The sequence below is a fragment of the Cibotium barometz genome, chromosome 9, assembly GCF_041138505.1.
Source record: "Cibotium barometz isolate CiBa-2024 chromosome 9, ASM4113850v1, whole genome shotgun sequence".
NCBI classification, from domain to species: domain Eukaryota; kingdom Viridiplantae; phylum Streptophyta; class Polypodiopsida; order Cyatheales; family Cibotiaceae; genus Cibotium; species Cibotium barometz.
Window position 1 is genome coordinate 56,873,749 of NC_141054.1, and position 18,779 is coordinate 56,892,527.

Consider the following 18,779-nt stretch of genomic DNA (forward strand, 5'->3'; position numbering starts at 1 on the left):
GGCCCTAGTGCCATTCTAGCATGGCCTTGGTGCCACCCAACCTTCTTGCATGCTCTTGGAAAAAAAAGAATAGCCATAGGGCCATCCTTTACCTAATCAACAGGTGCGAGAATGGCCCCAGTGTCATTCTTTTCATGCACAATCGGTGCAAGAATGGACCTAGGGCCATTCTTTCATGGCAAATAAGGCCACTATTTTGCTTTAAAGGCCTCAAAGAGCATGCAAGATTGGCCCTAGGGCATCAAAGAATGGCCCAGGGCCATTTCTTGCATGACCCCAAGGCATATAGGTTATGTTGGAAATGGCCATGGGGCATCCAAGAATGGCCCTAGGGCCATTCTTGATGCTCTTTTACATGCAAGAATGGATATGGGGCCATTCTAGCATGGCCTTGGTGGCACTAGCTTTCTTGCATGCTCTTGGGCATCCAAGAATGGCCCTAGGGCCAATCTTGATGCTCTTGTGCATGCAACAATGGGCCATTCTAGCATATCCTTGGTGCCACCCAACCGGGCCATCCTTTTCATGCATAATAGGTGCAAGAATAGCCCGAGTGCATACCTAACGTGGGTGCAATTCGAGTGTAGAGATGGTAGCGCTCCAAATGTTGATTAAGCGAACACGTAGCGTAGAAGCGTTGGAGGTAGATGGGTGGGAAAATTATGGATGGACATGGGGGCATCCGAGGTCATTTTGGAATGGCCGTGGGGCATCCAAGAATGGCCATAGGGCCATTCTTTTCATGCACAACATGTGGAAGAATGGCCCAAGGGCCATTTTTGCATGATCCCAAGGTCATTTCAGGATGGCCATGGGGGCATCCAAGAATGGCCCAAGGGCCATTCTTGCATGATGTAGCATAGAAGCGTTGGACGTAGATGGGTAGGAAAATTACGGATGAGGGTGGTTTCAAATCCAAATTTTAAAATTGATATGGGGAGAGGGGGAAAACATTATGCACAAAAGAGGAAGGCGGGAAGATTATAATTTGAATTTGAAATTAAAATTTCAAATTTGATTTGGGAATTCGACGGGAAATTTCTAGTTTGAAATTCAAATTTCAGATTTGGGAATGCCCCTAGGATGCTAAGAATGGCCACAGTGCTATTCTTCTCATGCACAATATGAATGGCCCTAGGGCATCCAAGGGCACCCAAGAATGGCCATAGGGCCATTCTTTTCATGCACAACATGTGGAAGAATAGCCATAGGGCCATTCTTGCATGACCCCAAGACCTCAAGGTAATTTTTGTGATTTAGATTTATGACATTGTTTGGTGATTTAAGATTGATTTATGTATAGTTTTTATAATTTTTTTTAATTTTGCTAATAAAAGAATAAGTTTTTTCAATAATTTCAAATGAAAAGAAAGAAGAATATATAAAATAGTATATTTATAAAATTGAATATATAAAATAAGTGAGTGTAAATGTTGGTATAATGAGTGTAAATGTTGGTATAATATATGATAATCTATAATAAATGTAAGGATATATTACCAATTTATTTTGTATATTATATAATAATTAAAATAATTAGTGCAGTATACAACACATAGGTTTGTGCCTAAAAAATAAGATTACATATAAATATTATTTGTGTGTGTGTGTGTGTGTGTGTGTGTTACATTATATTAAGCATTTCTAATTATATAATGGTTAACCATTATATAATGGTTAAAGACGAGTTTGTTAACTTTAATGTTTAGTATAGGTCTTACACCTTATAATAACTGAACAATAGTCTGGACTCTTCATGTTTCATGCTTTAATATGATAGAATACGTATAAATGTCCCGTTACTAATTTTAATTGTCAATCTAGTGTGCATATTTGCCAAAGATACCCTAATATATTTTGGAAAGATGTTTACAATAAAGGCAATAATATAATGTTTTAAAAGTAGCTTCTATTTAAAAAGGTCAATAGTTTCAGAAGATAGCAAATCGAACGCATACTCACAAGGTTTACATGTTTAGATGACATGACTCACAAGGGTCTAAACATAGCTATCATCAAAACACAATGATGCCATGATGATGAGTTTTAAAAGAGACCTAAATTAATCATCATTCTCTAACAATGATTCCATCCTTTCCATATTTGTTTTACAATAATTACTTAAGGTTCAATTTTCATCCTCACATGTAAGTGTTTGATACAAGGTAGAAGTAGATTACTAAAATTATTCTTATATATTTATCTATTTATTAAAAAAATAGATAGAGAATTACATCTACGTTATGCAGAAAAAAACTTAGAGGTGCACTATGGATATAATAGTTAACCATTATATAATGGTTAACAATTATATAATGGTTACATTATATTAACCATAATGGTAAAATTATATTAACCATTGTATAATGGTTAAATTACAATAACCATTGTATTATGGTTAATGTAAGCATTATACCTATACCTAACTTTGGATTACACACAAAAAGTGAAAGAGGGCCAAGCGGAGGCGCGCAAGCGAGAAGCAAGGAAGAGGGCCAAACAAAGGCGTGCAAGCGAGAAGCAACGAGCAGGATGAGAAGGAAAAACAGACGCAAAGAGGCAACTGGTGCTTTGGCATTGGCTCATACTGCTTTGGCATCAGCTCGGACCGTAAAACGGACTAGTTGTAGGCCGCGCAAGCAAGGAGAGGCTTGCCTGCCTGTGCTTGTGGACCGTCACATACATAATAAAATAAAACTAGAAGAAAGTGCACCTTTTGTGTTTTTAGTTGGATGTTGACGATGCTGATCCACGGGAGGCTTGGGAGGGAAAACTTGTGAACAATATCTCTTGAAGTCGGGGGTTCTGTTAAGCAAGAAGGCCACTAGAAATGAAGTTGAGCTAGTCATTAAGGTATCCATCAAATGTGGTAAAGTGAAGGTCTGGACAACTCTCAGTTTCTCAAAAAATCTACTAAACATTGCATATTCCTCATGTGTGTGCCCAACCATCAATTGGACAACCTTGAAAACACCACTTGCAAAACAAGAAGAGACAAATATGCAAACAAGTACTGATTTTTATTTTCACCTGCACAATTATCTACCTATAGGAGCATGTTCTTTGGCAACTTATGGAATTATGAAGCACCAATGGCGCCCTCATTTTTAGATGGTTAGTTAGCTAGAATAAGCATTGGTGTGGTTGGTTCTCTTGATTTACTATGGGCCTGCATTGGAAGTAGATAAACTTGCTTGAGCTGCTTCAAAAGATGGTGTGGGATTCCTAGTTGTGGAAGTCGCATGTGCATTATCACTTGACACTTGTTTAACAATAGGCACTTTACCATCATTGATATTGTGGTAGTCTAAATCTTCCCTTGAGTTCAAAGCACCAAGAAATGAAACACTTCTTCTCAGAAGCCCATTTATTTGCTAGATCACCAAGAGGGTGCTTATCCATCCTCTCTAAGTTATGTAAAAAGAATGCAATGGAGCTAACTGTGAGATTAGGGTCAGACGACCATAAACCATTTAGCGCAAAGTTACCATAATGACCCTCCCCATTCCCATGAGTGATCATACGAATAAATGCCACATGTGTTTGCCATGCCAAATCCGTATCCTTTGGTACCTTCTGTAGTCTAGGAATGGCTATCTTCTTTTGTTTAACTGAGTCTCCCTTGGACCATCCAGCTTTCTTACTTATTTACAAATTTTAAATCTATGGTTTTCTTGATTTTTATGTTTTGCAGTTGATTGAATTAAATTCAAATGCTATGCCTTTGATAAAAAGGCCACCCCCTTCTCCTCTTTACATTCCAACCTTTCTCAATCCTATGTTAGAATTTTTTTTGAAATATTATGAATTTGAAGTTGGTAGGGAAACTTTGGGAGAGATGGGATAAAGAGTCTAAATTGAGAATGAGAATTTGAAATTGGGTCTAAACTTTGGGAGAGATGGGCTAAATAGATTGAGAGATTAGATTGAGAGATTAGATTGGCTAAATAGATTGAGAGATTAGATTGGTCCTAGGGCCAATCTCCTTTTACATTGGCCCTAGGGTATACAAGAGAATGTAGCTTGGCCTTAGGACCAAGCTACCACAAACAAAAGAATCTAGCTTGGCCCTAGGGCCAAGCTACTATGAACAAAGTTACATCCTCGAATTTGAAATTCGAATTTTTTCCCAAGATTTGAAATTCAAATCTCCCCCAAAATTTGAAATTTGAATTTTTAAATTTTTCTTAAAGTTTGAAATTTGAATTTCCCCCTAAAATTTGAAAATTGAAATTCTTGCATGACCCTAAGGCCTCAAGGTCAGTTTTGGGATGGCCATGGGGCATCTAAGAATGGCCCTAGGGCCATTCTTTTTATTCACGACAGATGTAAGGACCACATTAGGAACTCAATGGAGTCTTTTTGGGCCCTTTAATTTGCCATGAGGTTATGGAAACGTTTAACTTTTTGACAAATAGGAGCCTGCCATGTAAGCAAAAACCAATGGTTTGTAAGAGAGGTGTAAGAGTGGTCAAAGGGTACACTTTTTCCCCCAAAAAGGGGAGGGGGCAATTTTACAATTTTCGGACCTCCATAACTTCTACATACAAGCTCCGATTTGAGCAAAGATTATAGATCCGTGATCTACGCATCAAGAGCTTTCCATAGATATGTTACATGATATGGTTTTATCCGCTAGATTTTAAATTCCATTTTCCTCCCAAAATTCAAATTCAAATAAAGTAGCCGTTTTGAAGCTTCAAATTAGAAAACGTTTCTTCTTAAGAGAAAAGGTTTGACTCCCTTAAACTGCCAAATAAAAGGGCCCAAGAAGACTCCATTGAGTTCCTAATGTTCCTACATGACCCCAAGGCCTCATATATCCACCGTTTTACTTTAAAATGCATCACAATGCATGAAATAGTGGCCATGAGGGCATCCAAGCATGGCCCAAGGGGCTATTCTTGCATGACCCAAGGGGCCATGGGCGCATTCAAGAATGGTCCTAGGGCCATTCGTTTTCATGCACAACATGAGGAAGAAATGCATGACCCCAAGGCCTCAAGGTCATTTTTGGGATGGCTATGGGGCATCCAAGAATGGCCATAGGGCCATTCTTTTCATGCACAAAATGTGTAAGGACTATTCCTACATGACCCCAAGGCCTTATATATCCATCATTTTACTTTAAAACGCATCATAGTGCATGAAATAGTGACCATGGGGGCATCCAAGAATGGCCCAAGGGCCACTCTTGCATGACCCCAAGGGGCCGTGGGCATCCAAGAATGGTCCTAGGACCATTCTTTTTTCCATGCACAAAAGGAGGAAGAATGGCCCTAGGGCCATTCTTGCATAACCCCAAGGCCTCAAGGTCATTTTTGGGATGGCCATGGGGCATCCAAGAATGGCCCTAGGGACATTCTTTTCATGCACAACAGGTGTAAGCACCATTCCTACATGACCCCCCAAGGCCTCATATATCAACCGTTCCTACATGACCCCCCAAGGCCTCATATATCAACCGTTTTACTTTAAAATGCACAGTGTATGAAATAGTGGCCATGGGGGCATCCAAGAATGGCCCAAAGGCCTTTCTGGCATGACCCCAAGGGGCCATGGGTGCATCCAAGAATGGTCCTAGGGCCATTCTTTTCCATGTACAACATTAGGAAGAATGGTCCTAGGACCATTCTTGTATGACCCCAAGGCCGCAAGATCAAATTTGGGATGGCCATGGGGCATCCAAGAATGGCCATAGGGCAATTCTTTTCATGCACAATAGGTGTAAGGACCATTCCTACATGACCCCAAGGCTTCATATATCCACCGTTTTACTTTAAAATGCATCACAATGCATAAAATAGTGGCCATGGGGGCATACAATAATTGTCATAGGGCCATTCTTTTCCATGCACAACATGAGGAAGAATGGTCGTAGGGCCATTCTTGCATGACCCCAAGGCCTCAAGGTCATTTTTAGGATGGCCATGGCGCACCCAGAATGGCCTAAGAAGGACCCCAAGGGGTCATGGGTGCATCCAAGAATGGCCTTAGGGCCATTCTTTTCCATGCACAACAAGTGGAAGAATGACCCCAACGGCCATTCTTGCATGACCCCAAGGCCTCAAGGTCATTTTTGGGATGGCCATGGGGCATCCATGAATGGCCCTAGGGCCATTCGTTTCATGCACAACAAGTGTAAGGACCATTCCTACATGACCCCAAGGAGTCATATATCCACTATTTTACTTTAAAATGCAGCAAAGTGTATGAAATAGTGGCCATGGAGGCATCAAAGCATGGCCCAAGGGCCATTATTGCATGACCCAAGGGGCCATGGGTGCATCCAAGAATGGTCCTAGGGCCATTCTTTTTCATGCATAACATGAGGAAGAATGGCCCTCGGGCCATTCTTACATGACCCTAAGGTCTCAAGGTCATTTTTGGGATGGCCATGGGGCATCCAAGAATGGCCCTAGTGTCATTCTTTTCATGCCCAAGAGATTGAAGAATGACCCCAAAGGCCATTCTTGCATGACCCCAAGGCATCAAGGTGATGGCCATGGAGCTCCAAATAATGGCCTCCTTCCATGCACAACAGGTAGAAGAATGGCCCTAGGGCCATTCTCACATGACCCCAAGGCCTCAAGGTCATTTTGGGATTGCCTTGTGGGCATCCTTGGCCATAGGCCATTCCTTTCATGCATAACAGGTGGAAGAATGGACCGGGGGCTGTTCTTGCAAAGTTGCATGACCATAAGGTCTCAACGTCATTTTGGGGTGGACATGGAGCATCCAAGAATGGCCCTACGACCATTCTTTTCATGACCCCACAGGTGGAAGAATGGTCCAAGGGCCATTCTTGCATGACCCCAAGGCCTCAAGGTCATTTTGGCATGGCTATGGGGGCAGCCACCAAGAAAGGCCTCAAGGTCATTTTGGCATGGCCATGGGGGCAGCCACCAAGAAAGGCCTAAGGGCCATTCTTTTAATGCACAACATGTGGAAGAATGGCTCAAGGGCCATTCTTGCATGACCCCAAGGCCTCAAGGTTATTTTGGGATGGCCATGGGGAATGCAAGAATGGCCCTAGGGCCATTCTTTTCATGCACAACAGGTGTGAGGACCATTCCTACATGACTCAAGGCCTCAAATATCCACCGTTTTACTTTAAAATACATCACAATGCATAGAATAGTGGCCATGGGGGCATCCAAGGGCCATTCTCGCATGACCCCAAGGGATCATGGGTGCATCCAAGAATGGTCCTAGGGCCATTCTTTTCCATGCACAACATGAGGAAGAATGGCCCTAGGGCCATTCTTGCATGACTGCAAATCCTCAAGGTCATTTCTGGGATGGCCATGGGGCATCCAAGAATAGCCCTAGGGCCATTCGTTTCATGCACAACAGGTGTAAGGACCATTCCTACATGACCCTAAGGCCTCATATATCCACCGTTTTACTTTAAAATGCATCACAGTGTGTATGAAATAGTGGCCATGGGGGTATCCAAGAATGACCTAAGGGCCATTCTTGGATGACCCCAAGGGGCCATGGGTGCATCCAAGAATGGCCCTAGGGCCATTCTTTTCCATGCACAACATGAGGAAGAATGGCCCTAGGGCCATTCTTATATGACCCCTAGGCCTCAAGGTCATTTTTGGGATGGCCATGGGGCATCAAAGAATGGCCCTAGGGCCATTCTTTTCATGGACAAGAGGTGGAAGAATGACCCCAAAGGCCATTCTTACATGACCCAAAGGCCTCAAGGTGATTTTGGAATGGCCATTCTTACATGACCCAAAGGCCTCAAGGTGATTTTGGAATGGCCATGGAGCTCCCAATAATGACCGAAGGCCTCAAGGTCTTCTTCCATGCACAACAAGTGAAAGAATAGCCCTTTAATGCACAACGTGTAAGGACCATTCCTATATGACCCCAAGGCCTCATATATCCATCGTTTTTCTTTAAAATGGATCATAGTGCATGAAATAGTGTCCATAGGAAATCCAAGAATGGCCCTAGGGCCGTTTTTTTCACATTATGAGGAAGAAAGGCCCTGCAGCCATTCTTGCATGACCCCAAGGCCTCAAGGTCATTTTTGGGATGGCCATGGGGCGTCCAAGAATGGCCCTTGGGCCATTCTTTTCATGCAAAGAGGTGTAAAGACCATCCCTACATGACCCCAAGGCCTCATATATCCACTGTTTTACTTTAAAATGCATCACAGTGCATGAAATAGTGGCCATGGGGACTTCCAAGAATGGCCCAAGCACCATTCTGACATGACCCCAAGAGCCCATGGGTGCATCCAAGACTAGTCCTAGGGCCATTGTTTTCCATGCACAACATGCGGAAGAGTGGACCTAAGGTCATTCTTGTATGACCCCAAGGCATCAAGGTCATTTTTGGGATGGCCATGGGGCATCCCAAAAATGGCCATCCCAAGGCATCAAGATCATTTTTGGGATGGCCATGGGGCATCCAAGATTGGCCCTAGGGCCATTTTTTTCATCCGTAGGCAGGTGTAAGGACCATTCCTGCATGACCCCAAGGCCTCATATATCCACCTTTTTACTTTAAAATGCACACAGTGCATGAAATAGTGGCCATAAGGAGGGAATCCAAGAATGGCCCTAGGGCCATTCGTTTCCATGCACAACATGAGGAAGAATGGCCCTGCGACCATTCTTGCATGACCCCAAGGCCTCAAGGTCATTTTTGGGATGGCCATGGGCGTCTAAGAATGATGCTAGGGCCATTCTTTTCATGCACAACAGGTGTAAACACCATTCCTACATGACCCAAGGCCTCATATATCCACCGTTTTACTTATAAATGTATCATAGTGCATGAAATAGTGGCCATGGGGGCATCCAAGAACGACGCAAGGGCTATTCTGGCATGACCCCAAGGGCCATGGGTGCATCCAAGAATAGTCCTAGGGCCATTCTTTTCCATGTAGCACAACATAAGGAAGAATGGCCCTAGGGCCATTCTTGCATAACCCCAAGGCCTCAAGGTCATTTTTGGGATGGCCGTAGGGCCATTCTTTTAATGGCCGTAGGGCCATTCTTTTAATGCACAACAGGTGGAAGAATGACCCCAAAAGTCACTCTTGCATTACCCTAAGGTCTCAAGGTCATTTTGGAATGTCCATGGAGCTCCCAATAATGGCCTCCTTCCATGCACAACACGTGGACGAATGGCCTAGGGCCATTCTTGCATGACCCCACCAAGGGGCCATGGATGCATTCAAGAATGGTTTTAGGACCATTCTTTTCCATGCACAACATGTAGAAAAATGGTCCTAGGGCCATTCTTTTCATGCATAACAGGTGTAAGGACCATTCCTACATTGTCCACCGCCTCACTAGACGAGCTCGATATCTCAACAACTAAGAACTCCATAGGAGAGAGAGAGAGAGAGAGAGAGAGAGAGAGAGAGAGAGAGAGAGAGAGAGAGAGAGAGAGAGAGAGAGAGAGAGAGAGAGAGATTTCACACTCAAGACACAAGCTCTATTGCACATCTCAATTAAGCCATACAATGATATAGGCCTTCTAGCCTTATCCCACTTTACATATCATCCAAGTGGCACTCCCTTTTTCACTCTTTTGGTCAACACACACACCATAAAATATTACATGTGGCATTCTTATTGTCACGTAAGCTGTAATGCCTATGACCGACGGCATACCGGATGGCCATGTCCGGGGTTCAGTGGGAGAGGACGCCCCTGCGGAGTCATGGGCGGCCAGGCTAGTGTGGACGACAGGCCACACACTATATAGCCTGGTGAGGGATGAGGGGCAATCCTCATTCTTCCTCTATGGCTGGGTGGTGAGCCAGAGGCCGTCCCCTCCTGTGGTAATGCCCGTAGCGGCGTTAAGGGAATGTAACACTGGTATCAGAGCGTGGTTCAATGGGATCGTCAGAGTCCGCCCGTGAACGGGGGACCGGAGCCCACTCCGATGGTTTTCGACCATTAATCTCCTCATCCTTATCTTGAATGGAGGGTGTGGAGGGAGGCGGCCATGGAAGAATGGAAGGGAAGAATTCTCTCACTCTCTCTCTCTCTCCCTGTCTCACACACAGCAAGCAGCAAATCGCAGGTAAGCAAAAGCAATTTTCCATAGATGATATTTTTTTGTGCGTTGAAATTGTCTGCGAAAATTTTTTTTTGTTGAAGCTTGGGTGTGGGGGAAGCGACACCAGCCCATGACCTGTAAAAGCAACGCAGCATAGCGCCTGCTTTGAGGTGGGGCGAAGAGCCCATGGAGCGCTTGCTTTGACGTGGGGCGAAGAGCAGCCCCACTACAAAGATTAGCCCCACCAGCCCCACGGCTGCGTTGAAGAGCCTGGGGGGGCGACTTGCGCTGAGTGGGGGGGGGGGCGAAGAACAGCATTCAGCCCACGCGTTGAAGATCAGCCCCACACGTAGAAGCTTAGCCCCACACGTTGAAGCTCCGTCGTGTAGCCAATAGCATGAGGAGCCTTGGCGGCCAGGTCTTACACAGCCAGCCAGGCCAGCCCAGGCGGCCAGCCCAAGCGGCGGGGCCAGGCAAGCAGCCAAGCTGGCGGCGGCGCTGGCCAGCCACCAACGGCGGCCAGCCAGGAGCAGCCGGCGGCCAGCCAGGAGCACCCGGCGGCCAGCAAACAGGCCAGCCAACCAACGCTGCAGAAAGAAAAAGGGAAAAAAAAAGAAAAGGGTTAAAACACCATTTATTTTTTTAATATATTTTCATTATTCATTTTTATGAATAATGAAAATAACGGGCGGCCAGCCCTTGATACCACATATGGGCATGCCCAGCGCACAGCTGGCAATGGGCGGCCAGACTCGGCCCTAAGGACACTCCCCACGGGCGGGCGGCCTCGCCCGAAGCGGCGAGGGCCGGCCCGTTATTGTTTTATTTTATTTTATTTTATTTTATTTTATTTTTTGAAAAAAAAAACAAAACAAAACAACGGTACACCCCACGAAACAAACCCAACACGGCCGTCGCGTCGTGTGGCCGTAGTGACCGTTTTCCACAAAAGAGACCCACCGCACATGGCCGTAGCGCCGCATGCTAAGAGAGAGACAAATCCCACGGCCGTAGTGCCGAGTCCTTCGAGAGAGAGCCGTTCTATGGCCATTGTGCCTAGTGAACACATCTATGGCCGTAGCACCTCGAAAGTAGCACATGTGGTGATCACACATTTGGTTCAGAGAGACTAAATTTAAGCTGAGCATAGACTTAGTATTGATCATCAAAGTCACGTAGTTTGGCTATAGTGTAAATCTAAAACTGCGGTGTGTTTTACTTGGGCTAAGAGGACCGGCAATGGCGTCAGTTGTGCCCAAATTAGACGAAGTGCTTATCACGAAATTCAAGGTAAGCCTAATTGAGCCGTAGTGCTCATAACCCTTCACAATCTTTTAACAGTTGCTAGAAGATTATGATAAACTTTGGCAAATGAGAACCATGTACAAGCGTAGTCTTGATGTGGTTATGCCTTGGGTCCAAACAAGTTGCTTACTGTTTGTAGCAACAAGAGAACCTTGGCCCGTAGAGGCAAGCTGGCCCTTGTTGGTAGTAACAAAATAGTGTCACTACTTGGGCCTAGAGATTAGTGACTAGTTTGATTTAGTCACGTGATTGCCTGGTAAAAGTAATCCCTAAGGTGTGTATTACTTGGGATAAAGGGGCTAGCAGTGCTGCTAGCAGTATTCAATTGAACGGTTTATCTGGGAGTACTAATCTGAAGGATTAGCATACGCCTAGATAATAATAGCAGATTTAGGATTGATTTGTAGAAATCAAAGGTAAATCTGAAGGGGTATAGTCTTGAGATGTAATGCTCAATGCCCTTATAGAAGTTGATCGAAGAGAACTGTTCTTAAACCACTAGCATGGTTTTCTCTTCTTTTATTGCCATGCATTGACATCCCACTGCTCGAGAGTTTGTGGTGATCTTTCGAGGGGGGAAAGAGCCTTTTTATATGTCACATCAATTGGTTTGGTGGTAATTTGATGGTATGGGACATCAAATTCTCACGGAATCGATTGTAGTCTTGGTGGAATGGGACGCCAAGGCTTGTGCATGTAACTTGACTCTTTGGCATGTCTGTATGTACACTTGTCTATAGTGATAAAGTGTGCAAGATAAAATTTGAACTTTGAAAATTACCAAATATAGCCATAAGTTGGGATAAAACCCAGTTAAAGAGTTCGGAGAAGCTCTAGGTAGCAAGACCATGATGGTGTACTAGTGCTAACAGAGTGATTTAGTTCCGGAGTGATCTAAATCTAGAGGTTAGTAGTAAGACTAGTTTGGTTGGACAATTTCATGCATGGGGGACGCCCTATAGCATTTTGCAAGCGCAGTCTTGCCTATGTTCAACATAAGTGTGCGATTGTGAGCACATTTTGCAAGCGCAGTCTTGCCTATGTTCAACATAAGTGTGCGATTGTGAGCACATTTTAGTTGCTACCATATGAATTTGGGAAATATATTACTTTCCTACATAAGCAATTGTAATATTGCATGACAGGCTATTTTGCTTACAAAGTTCATGTGCGTGTAAACCCTATAAGTCGTATGACCCCTAAGGAATGAGTGGAGCATTTCTAGGATAAGGTTTTACATGGCAATAGTGAGTAGTATCTCACTCCAGACGAGCCTGGTTGTTGTTAGTATCGGATTCAACATATGAAGTGTACATAAACTCGGGCTGAGTTAGGATAGAAGGCTAAGCCGGAGAGCTTAGTGGTAAATCCTACTGTATCTGGTGAGTTTTGACTTAACCGGAGTGTTAAGAAGTAAACTCAAAGTCTGGGGCTGAACCGGAGTGTTCGGAGGCAGACATATCTTTTGTTAAATCGGAGAATTTAGCAAAAGATGAGCTTGGGGTGAACCATGGTACCCAGGAAAAAAGCTCTTCACACTAAAATAGTGCACAATAATTTTAGGGTGATAAAAATCCATCGCAGGAATGTTTTACAACTTTCCATAGATGATAGATGAAGACCATGTACTTTACGGAGTTAAAGTACATAGGGGGTGACTTCGGCGCCACTTTTTTGTAGGAAGTCACCAGTGGTGTGGTTAGGTCGGCCGAGACTCCACAAGACCTATGCACTAGTTTTTAAGTTGACCTCTATGATAAGGACGTCCAAAAATTCGTGTTGTAATACCAAAAATTATACTACAATGTGCAATGGAGGGGTCAATTTGTGTAGTCACTTCTTAGCAGCAAGTGACTTAAGCATCTTGTTATAGATGGTTGTATATGGTACTCCCACTCGGGGGAGGTACGCCATTGAGTACGGAGTTACTCACAGACTAGTATGGAGCTACTAGTGTGATGATAGTGGGTACGTAGTTACTCACTACTAATACATAGCTGCTAATAAAATTAAGATCCTCGAGTGAAAGATACTCTAGATCAACATTTTAAGTTACCGAACCACAATCCATGAGTATCGAGGTACTCATAAATATGTTGACGTTGCTCAAATCGAGGGACCGATTTGTTCGATGGTATGGAAAAGCAAGGAGAGTGGAGTAACTTAAAAGTTACACATCACTAGTCCTAGTGAGTTGTCGAGGTCATCCGTAGTTTGATGATCCCCTCTACCTATCAGATAACATTCAATTTTGCAAGCCCTAGCATTTAATCCGTAGTGATTATGAGTTTGGTGTGAGATATGGTTATGAAGTTCTTACAAGAGTACTCGTTTATTTGCTTGTCATTGGTTATAGCTTGGTAGAGATTGCCACCTGTGATGGGTAGGTAGCTTTGCCGCTATAATGAGGAGGCAGCAAATAATGTTCTCATAGTTATACTTCATACCAACACCAAACAAGGATAGGATGAAATTCCTAAGTTCATCATCACGAAGTACTGTGATGTTTGCATTTATATTGAATGTATGATGTAATGAGACATTGGGCTTGTGTAATTACCATCAATTATCTAGCAACCTATGGCTTCGCAGCAAGCTCAGTCATTATCTGTGGATTGATAATGTGGTTATTAGTAGTTTGGAATTTTTCTTCATAGATGGTACAACCCACCCAAATAATTCATAAGCGTGTAACCGCTTATGAAGGGTAATAATATGCAACAATGAAGCACTTTGTTACAAGTGTGAAACCACTGATCTGTTGCAAAGCAATTTATCAATAGTACCATATATGTGCGTAGACACTATACCACATCTTCGTTGCAAGATGTTTAAAAGTTTCTTGGAAGGACTCAAGAATATAACATATGATATTAAACACGGTCTATATTTGTTCTTGGACCTATGACACTAGCGCGTAGTCCGCTTGAGAGTAGAGTTTTTGAGGACAAAAACCTTTCTTGAGGGAAAGGAGGGATATCCTCAAATAAACTCAAATAGTTGTGTGAGTCCAGACAATACTTGAAGGGATGTGCCTGGTAATAGCAACAAAGAGTTGTAAGTGATTGGATGTAACTCCAGACACCCGTAGTGGTGCAAGAATATTTATCAAACATCTCCACATACTATATGATCTGCTCGCATAAATAGTATGGCATAAGAGATAGGAAGTTTGATTGTTATATTTGAAGGGAAATCTTCAAAACTTACATTTACTCTGAGTTAGAGTGGAGTTTAACCATCCGTAGATTGATGGTAGTTAGAAACTCAACAAGATTCTAGAGCATATGCTTGTGCAAAGATGTTACTCTAAGAGAGAAAGTATCTCTCAGCTTTGGAACTAATCCTTGTGATGCATGATTAGATTGGCTCTAGTTTATTTCTCCTATGGCCGTAGAGCTTTCCAAGGAGAAGTTTTAACAAGTTGGTGATGCAACATGGTAGCGTAGTCTACAAATATCTAGTAGCATAGTCTGAGAACTTGCGCTACTAGAGTGCTCTCCAGTACATTAGCTTCTGTGCTAATGACATGATGCAAAATCCAGGCATGAAATTTGCCTTGGGGTTTTGGTTGAAGACCAAATCACGGCTTGCTTGCGTGAGTACTACTAGACATTTGCTTACCAATGACTTCCCCAGGTAATGGCACGTAGGATTGCCTGTAGCGGCGATCGAGCTTGACCGGACACGTGGGAGAAATATGCTAATTACTCTATTGATGACGGGTACTTACTTTACAAGGGTAGAGTATGTGTACCAACTATTGGTGACTTTCGGGCCCAAATTCTTAAAGAAAGTCATGATAGTCCAAGTGCGGGTCATCCTGGGATTCAGAAGACCTATGCACTAGTAGTAAAAAGAGTTTTATTAGCCTAGTTTGTTTAAAAACGTCCAGACTTATGTGTTGAAATGTAATAAGTGCCAGGTCAATAAACATGAACGTCTTAAGGTTGGAGGACTACTCCATCCGCTGGAAATGCCTCAAGGGAAATGGGAAAGCATTTCCATGGATTTCATTATCGGTTTACCCAAGACGAGTCGAGGGAATGACTCGGTGTGGGTGGTGGTAGTGGACAGGTTAACTAAAATGGCAAAGTTTATTGCCACGAAGAAAGGTGTTAAAATGCCAGAGTTGGCAAAACTCTTTATTGAACATCTCTACAAGCTATATGGCCTGCCCGCCCGCAGATATAGTGTCGGCGGATAGAGATAGAAAGTTCAACAGCCACTTTTGGAGGGAAGTCTTCAAAAAGCTGGATACTACTCTGAGTATGAGTACGGCAGATCATCCGGAGTCTGATGGTCAAACTGAAAGAGTTAACCAAATTCTAGAGGATATGTTGCTTTCTTATGGTAGTAAGAAGCAATCTAATTTGGAAGAGTACTTGCACTTATTGGAGTTTACCTATAACAGCTCCAAACACTCAGCGACGACTGGATTTACACCATTCATGTTAATGTATGCATTCCAGCCGAGATCTCCGATGGCTGTAGGCCTAGAAAAGGAGAAGATTCAATCTGTCAAGGATTTCCTTGAAGATATGAATGATATGCTCACAGCCGCACGTGAGAGCATTCGTAGCGCTCAGGATCGCGCTAAAACTTATGCGGATAAAGGACGAAGAAAGGTGACCTTTGCAGAAGGTGACTTTGTATTCCTCAAGGTTCCTGCGCATTCAGAAACCATGAAAACGGGAAAGTGTGATAAACTTTCTCCGAGATATTGTGGTCCTTTTAAAATCCTTAAGAAGATTGGGGACGTAGCATATAAACTTGAGTTACCGGGGAGTTCTCAAGTCTATCCTGTCTTCCATGTCAGTAAACTGAAGAAATCAGTTCACGGGTTAGAGAACGCAGTTTCTCCAGAGATTTTGGTGGACTTGATAGAGCCACCAAAGATGCCACATGAATCTGAAAAGATTCTATAGTATCGTGATGACAGACAAACCCGATATAAAGTGTACCAGGAGGTACTTGTTTAATGGACAGATAGGGATGAGGAGTAGCAACCTGGGAATGCCGTAGTGCAATTTCCAAAAGGTTTCCTGTGAGATCCCCCGTTCCCACCGAGCAATAGATTCGGGATACTAGCAGCGGAAGTAGAACTTCTCGCGCGGAACAGGGGTCCCACATTCGGGGCCTCGCCCACGGATATCCGGACAAGAGACTAATCCGTCGGTTTGTCTAAAACCGAAACTGGAAAAACTTCCTTTACTCGGAAAGCATGGGCGATTCCACCAGGATAACTCTTTACTCTAACGTAGTCAAGAATATTATAGTCAGCTGATCTGACTGCACCTTTAACGGTACTTGGTCAAATCAAGGAAGAAACTTGCACTTGGATCATTGGGATCAACGCTTTTTTCCCCATTCAAGAGGCACAGCCGTTGATTCCTATCCATAGAACAATTACTGTCCGGGATTTACTTTATCTATCGTATTAACAAAAGTTGAGTCTCGATTTACGGATCCATCAGTCCAGCCTAACCCCATCCGATCCCATGGGTTAGCCAACCGCCCAACCACTGTAGTGATGGGATCCAATTTGGAATTTGGTTAGGTTTTGTCCCGGGTACCAAGGAAAAGAGTTCCAAGGCCCCCTAGCCGGAAGTTCATGCAAACATAAAATTAGGCACACCACTTACACACCCAATATGAAATTGCCTTATTCTTAGCATCAGCTAACTTTAAAACAATCCTTTAATGAAATCATAGTACCACTGATCACAGTCTTCCAAATTATCCGGTTGATTCTCAAATTTCCCATCATTCCTTCATCATCATAGTATCTATGGCATCATTGGCAACTAGAACGCTCACCACCTGTCCACTCAGAGGCCGTTTCCATAGTTCCTAGCCCATAATACTCGGCAATATAATCATTTATCAAGATGGACTCTCGTTGAAGATCAGCAAGATCAACCAACAGATCCATATAAAAGAGCCATGGACTCATCCGTTGAGGACCAGCAAGGTCAGTCAACCAGATCCATGCCCGGTTTCACAAAACAACTCTTACTCCTTGTTCCAATATCTTCCTCGACGCACGCGTGGGTATCCTAGGCGACCCAGAGCCCGAGCACCGTATGGTCAGCACCCTCTAGGATCCTTCGCAGGTGACCTAGCGCTTCACTCATAGGCCGCTTCCTTGGTCCCTCATCCACCGTACCGGAAGCTCACCATTTTAATCGAACCGAGGCTGGTCAAGACCTCGGTCGACCTTGCTACGCGAGACGTCCTCCATTGACTCTCCGTCACAGCAGTTGCAACTTTATCAGTTAGGTCTCCACGACCTTAATCACATGACGGTCAAAATGCTTCCCCAGCATTCTTGACATAAAACAGCCATTTACAAACAGCATTTACAAACAGTTTACAAATACAGTTTCTATATTAACTCTCATTTTTCCACATTGTTCCTCATTAATCCACATTACTTATTCCACATTCCATTTATATGTGTACTCATCCAATCACCTCATTTTCCATCTCTTCACTTCAAATTCCTTCACATCACATCCATATCCACATCCATACATCCACATCCATATCCACATTCACATCCATACATCCACATCTACATGCTTATCTCCATTTTCACATCTTCATTTATACATCCACATCCCATATCCACATTCATACATACACATCCATATCCACATCCATACATCCACATCCACATCCACATTCACATCCATACATCCACATCTACATGCTTACCTCCATTTTCACATCCTCATTTATACATCCATATCCCATATCCACATTCATACATACACATCCATACATCCACATCTACATCCACATACATACATACATCCACATCCACATTCACATTCACATACATCCACATCCACATTCCCATACATCCACATCTATACATCCACATTCCACATTCACATCTATACATCCACATCTACATTCACATTCACATACATCCACATCCCCATTCCCATTCACATCTATACATCCACATCTACATCCACATACATACATACATCCACATCCACATTCCACATTCACATCTATACATCCACATCCACATCCACATTCACATACATCCACATCCACATTCCCATTCACATCTATACATCCACATCCATTCACATCTATACATCCACATCTACATCCACATTCACATCTATGCATATATATCTTCATGCATATATCCATTTTCACGTTCATACATCCACATCTACATGCTTACCTCCATTTTCACATCCTCATTTATACATCCACATCCCATATCCACATTCATACATACACATCCATACATCCACATCTACATCCACATACATACATACATCCACATCCACATTCACATTCACATACATCCACATCCACATTCCCATACATCCACATCTATACATCCACATTCCACATTCACATCTATACATCCACATCTACATTCACATTCACATACATCCACATCCACATTC